Source organism: Dermacentor albipictus, chromosome 1 (genome assembly GCF_038994185.2).
Source record: "Dermacentor albipictus isolate Rhodes 1998 colony chromosome 1, USDA_Dalb.pri_finalv2, whole genome shotgun sequence".
Taxonomy (NCBI): Eukaryota; Metazoa; Arthropoda; class Arachnida; order Ixodida; family Ixodidae; genus Dermacentor; species Dermacentor albipictus.
Window position 1 is genome coordinate 277,013,096 of NC_091821.1, and position 6,209 is coordinate 277,019,304.

The following is a 6,209-nucleotide window of genomic DNA, read 5'->3' on the forward strand; positions in this document are numbered from 1 at the left end:
ATGCAAATATCTGCAGCCGTTTCTAAAATATTGCGTTAAAACTAACATATACCATTTACCCTACCATACCTCCTTAAGAGGCGTCGGCAGTGGAGAGGCGTATAAATAGTTGGTCTATGTCCACGGAGACGAGATCTGCCAGAACCTAGCCATACACAGCATCGCTGTAAAACTGAAACACTGCGAAAGCCGTGCGTTGAACAGTGTACAGTGCGTTATTTGTGCCTGTGTGTGTGTTTGTGTGTTCACGCACATCCTTGTATTTATTATGAACCAAATTACGTATTCAGTAAATTTTTGGTTGATGTTGGCCTATGCATGTATGCATGTCACTTGAGTTTAGCGCTATTAATTTCACACTTGATCCATGGTCGTTTTCTTTGTTTTTTCATGATGTACGTATAAGCGCTATGATAGGGTACCAAGAAGTACACATATTTATACTATGTGTAGTCATTTTCAGACCCTAACTATGTAACAGCCATGTAAGCTGAGTAAAGCACCGAAATGTCTTATTTTAGATATCCAAAAACAGATTAGCATACACATTTACGTAAAATGTTCTCAAGCCGTCTTCTGATGTTAAAGGCGTCTTATCAAGATGTAAGTAGAAAACATCTTAAGACATCTCCTAGCCGTCTTTTGCAGAACATTTTTCAGACCTGCACAAAAAGACATAACTGTCCTAAATAGTTGTAGACGTTTTAGTTCATTTTGGCTGGTACAAGACATCTTCAAAACATATTGTGTTCAGTGGGTTGGTGCACTGAGAAGACCCTTCAACAGATCGCGACTAATTACTGCGCGGCTATTTCTAGCGAACGCTTTACCGGGCGCGCATGCTCCACCTCCACTGGTAGTTCTAGAGTTAAGAAGCAGCTGGTATCAGTAACCTTGCTAAAGTCTGCGTGGTTACTTATACATATGATAGCAGCGAAAATGGCGAGATAACATTTTTTTTAAATTCCTAGATACTTGGAGAAAGATGCTGAATCAGTAAACAGAGCAAGAAACCCCTAGATCTAGGGATAAATCCCTGGTGTTGCCATCACTGGCCAGAGATCGAATGCGCCATAGCTAAAGTGTGTAGGGAGTGAGGTGCCTTCACGCACCTCGTCCCTCAGCTCGCACATTGTGCTTACCTCAATCTCCGGGAACCGCCACCGTGACGGCAGCATGGCGGATGCAGCTAGCGCACCAGAGCTAATTTCTCGCACAAAACGTGCTCTCTCCCCAGCTCGAATAACTGCGCGAGCACGTGTCACCGGGACGCGCCCTGAGTAGCCTCCCAAGTGGCAGCCCCCGGGTGCCCTCTCCACCCGAGCTCTCTTCTGCTGAGCGCTTCATCGCCGCAGCAGATGCTCACAGGCTGCAATGAATTCGCTACATGGCACCTTTGCTCCCGTGACTTCTCGTTCTCGCGTATGGTGGACCGCTTACCGGTTAGCCCTAGCGCATGGGAGGCTCGATCGGTCTTGCGGTGAGCCTTTGCCCGTAAGCGCCGTAACTGTCACACTGTGCTGTCATCATCATCATCAGCCTGTTTTCTGACCACTGCAGAACGAAGGCCTCTCTCTGCGATCTCCAATTACCCCTGTCCTGCGCCAACCAATTCCAAGTAGCGCCTGCGGATTTCCTGCTTTCATCGCTCCACCCTGTCTTCTGCCGTCCTTTGACTTTCCCTTCTCTTGGTACCCATTCTGTAACCCTAATGGTCCAATAGTTATCTAAACGGCGCATAACATGACCTGCCCAGCTCCATTTCTTTCTCTTAAGGTGAATTAGAATATTGGCTATACCCATTTGCTCTTTAATCCAAACCGCTCTCTTTCTGTCTCTTAACATTATGCCTAGCAATCTTTGTTCCATCGCTCTTTGCATAGTCCTTAACTTGTTCTCAAGCTTCTTTGTCAGTCCCCAAGTCTCTACCCCATATGTCAGCACTGGTAAAATGCACTGAGTATACACCTTCCTTTTTAATGATAATGGTAAGCTTCCAGTCAGGAGCTGACAGTGTCTGCCGTATGCGATCCAACCTATGTTTATTCTATGAATAACCTTCTCATGATCAGGGTTCCTTGTGATTGACCTTGGTAAACGTACTCCTTCACAGACTCTAGAGGCTGACTGGCGATCTTGAACTCTTGTTCCCTTGCCAATCTCTTCATCATTATCTTTGTCTTCTGCATATTAATCTTCAACCCCACTCTCACACTCTGTGATAAGGTCCTCAATAATTTGTTGCGATTCGTTCTGAATAGAACATGGTCATCGGCAAACCGAAGGTTGCTGAGATATTCGCCGTCGATCCTTACTCCTAAGCTTCCCAGTTTAATAGCTTGAATACTTCCAAGCATGCAGTGAATAGCATTGGAGAGATTGTGTCACCCTATCTGACCCCTTTCTTTATAGGTATCTTCCTACTTGTGTAGAATTAAGGTAGCTGTGGAATCTCTGTAGATATTTTCCAAGAGATTTACGCAAGTGATCTATACCCCTTGATTACGTAATGCCTCTATGACTGCTGGTATCTCTACTGAATCAAATGGCTTTTCGTATTCTATGAAAGCTATATAGAGAGGCTTATGTACTCTGTGGATTTCTCAATAACCTGATTAATGACATGGGTGTGATCCATTGTAAAGTATCCCTTCCTGAAGCCAGCCTGTTCCCTTGGTTGACCAAAGTCCAGTGTTGGCCTTATTCTATTTGAGATTATTTTGGTAAATATTTTATATAATAGTGGGAGTAAGCTAATGAGCCTATAATCTTTCAATTCTTTAAAATGTCTCCCTTTTTGTCGATTAGTATGTTTGCATTGTTCCAGTTTTCCGGTACCCTTGCAGTCGATAGACACTTCGTATATAGAGCTGCCAGTTTTCCAAGCATTATGTCTCCTCCATATTTAATTAAATCGACTGTTATTCCATCTTCTCCTGCCTCTCTTCCTCATTTCATGTCTTGCAAGGCCCTTCTGACCTCACCGCTAGTTATAAAAGGAGTTCCTGTATCCTGTTCAATATTTTTTCTAATTGAGGTAATATCTTCAAGATTGCTGATGAAATTACCCTGCTTATCTTTCAGTGCATACATTTTGCTTTGTTCACTGATTTCAGGCTACATCCATTTTTCATGGCTTCTTCAGTATTTCTCACATCATAGTTTCAAATATCACTTATTTTCGCCTTGTTGATCAGTTTTGACAGTTCGGCGAATTTCATCTTATCTCTTGAGTTGGACACTTTCATTTTTTGTTCTTTCTTTATTAGATCCTTTGTTACTTGGGAGAGCTTACCAACTTGGTGCCTTGCCTCCTACTTTAATTGCTGCCTCTGAAGCCAGTTTCATTATGGTTTCATTCATTACTGCTATGTCATCATCACCATCTCTGTTCTAAGGCTGCATATTTGTTTGCAAGTACCAGCCTGAATTTGTCTGCTTTTACCCTTACTGCCTCTAGGTTGACCTGTTTCTTCTTGACCAATTTTACTCTTTCTTCAAATTGAGGTGAATCCTAGCCCTCACTAACCTATGATCACTGCACTCTACCCTACCTATCACTTCTACATCCTGCACTATGCTGGGATCAGCAGAAATTATCAAGTCAATTTTATTGCTTGTTTCACCATTAGGGCTTTTCCAGGTCCACTTTCTGTTGCTCCACTTCCTGAAAAAGGTTTTCATTATTCAAAGGTTGTTCCTTTCTGTGAATTCTACTAGCATCTCTCCTCTATCGTTTCTAAAATCGACGCTGTAGTTGCCAATTGCTTGTTCACCAGCCTGCTTTTCCCCCACTTTTGTATTGAAGCCACCCATTGCTACTGTATACCGAGTTTGCACTTTTCTCATCGCTAATTCAACATCGTCATAAAACTGATCTACTTCATCGTCATTGTGACTGGATGTTGGAGCATAGGCTTGTACTACTTTTAATCATACCTCTTATTAAGTTTGATTACGACTACAGCTACCCTCTCAATAACGCTGTAGAATTTGTCACTGTTGCCCGCTATGTCCTTACGAATTAGGAATCCTACCCCGTATTGCTTCTTATCTGGGAGCCCTCTATAGCAGAGGACATGCCCGTTATTCAGCAATGTATAAGCCTCACCAGTTCTAATCTCACTAAGGCCGATGATATCCCAAACAATGTCTGATAGTTCCTTAAAGAGTCCTGCTAAGCTAGCCTCAGTCGACAGAGTTCGGCAGTTAAAGGTTGACAGGGTCAGCTTCCATTGGCGGGCTATCCTGACCCAGAGATTCTTGGCACCCTCTGCTGCGTTAGAGGTCTGACCGTCGCCTTGGTCAGGTGCTCTGCAGCTGCTGGGAACTGAGGGCCATGGGTTAATTGCAGGAATCGTTCGGGAGGTAGTGGCCGAATACTGCACCAGGGAGGCCAATTCCTGTTCTGGTGAGAGAGTGTCTGTTCAAGCTTAGTGGGCCTTCCTAATTTGATTGTATCTGGATTAGTATAGCCCCACTCGCTCTCAGCATCTTTCGCCGGTTTCAGGCGTCACTCCAAGCCTGCAGATGCTACACTGTGCTGTGTCTTGGGTGAATAAACCCGCGTTTGTTGGCGATCTGACTCTGGATCGAGCCTTCTCTGCGCCGTGTCGGTGAGTCGACGAACCCTGCCGTAGCGTATTTGTGCGTTGCGGAGTGGAGGAGCGTCGTGCCCTTTCCTGGCCGTCGCTCCATATCTAGCTTTTCGGAACACGTACCAACTAGCGGCCCCGGCACGAAGCTAGCGCGTTTTTAATGGAACAAGTGGGTTTTTCGCGAATAACAAGAGCTGCATGTCGGTTATTGAAAAAGGCATGTGACAGACATGTTTTAGAAGACAATCCACACGAGCCAAATGCAGTGATCACGCTGTGGCAAGCAAGAATTCTGTTTCCAGAGTGGTTAAATATTTTGTAATGGAAGCATATGGAAACTACAAAAATTTGTGTTCGATTTTCGAGACAAACACGGCACCTGTGATAAAATTACGGCGTCTATCGTAAAAGTCACTGCAGCGTATGTAGTCCGGAGACTCAGCTTTCGATTGATGTCTGTCTCGACTCTGTACACGTGGCATAACACTGTTCCCGAAAGCGATTTTTGAAACGCAGTCGTGCAGGTTCACTTGGTGTCTAAAACCCGAGCGTGTTACTCGCTGAAACGTTTATAATAGTGCACCTTTCGATATGTTTTTTCTCATCGGAATGCACAGTTTGTGGAAAACGCGGATGATGGACCGAAACGGTTGTACCTACGAGGGTACATTTGCTCCAAATGACACTACACCTAAAGCAGGTTTGTGATGGACTTGATACACAGCCAGACTGGTACCCCATTTAGGTGAGGTGTCTATCCTTACCACCCTTCTAAAGCGAAACCAACATTTCAACCAACAGTATGAATGATGCCTTTTCTCTGTGTGACTGTCATTGTGCTCTCCATTCTCTCATTATGCACAACTGGTGAATGTCGGGTTGTTGCTACCGTAATAAATACCATGAAAGAAAGAAAAAAAATAAGGAAGCCGTGGCCGAATTGTTTAATCGCGCGCACCTATCGTTCAGCGTCACGCTGGCAGTGGTTCGATGCCGTGCTGAGTGATGCTTCCCCCTTTTTTTTTTTTTTAACGCCACGTATGACTCAGTTCAGTCTTCCACCAAATGGCCGTAACACAAAACTCAATATTTGGTTTCAGTTTTGGTTTTTTCAGGAGTGCTCTTCAAATATTGTCTATTTTTGCTTCATAAAACGCACTAATGGGTTGCTTATTTGTTAAGTGATCGCTTTAATCATCAGGTTTTATTCTTAGTACAACATAACAAGCATGCGCATGTCTTCGTGTTACGTTAAAAAAGATCGTGTCTTGTAGCATGGACATACTCAGGAATTCTGGACATTTCACCTTCACCATCCTGTGGAACTTCACGGCAGTGCACATGCGCGTAACTGAGCGGGCAAAATTTTAAACAATTTTATTTCTATATAATAGCCGAGTATCAACAAGCTTCAACTGTCTGTGCCAATAGGTTGTCGTTTGCAACAACATATGCATTTATGGCACTTAGTAGGAACAATTGTGGTGCGTTAAAGCAGTGTTTCGGGGCGCTGTTCTAGACATTCAGCCATTTTCTTCGATGGGTGACGTAGACTCGACGTGAATAAAATGGCGCTGATGGCCTCATTTCGCTTTCGTGTGGTGGCTATTG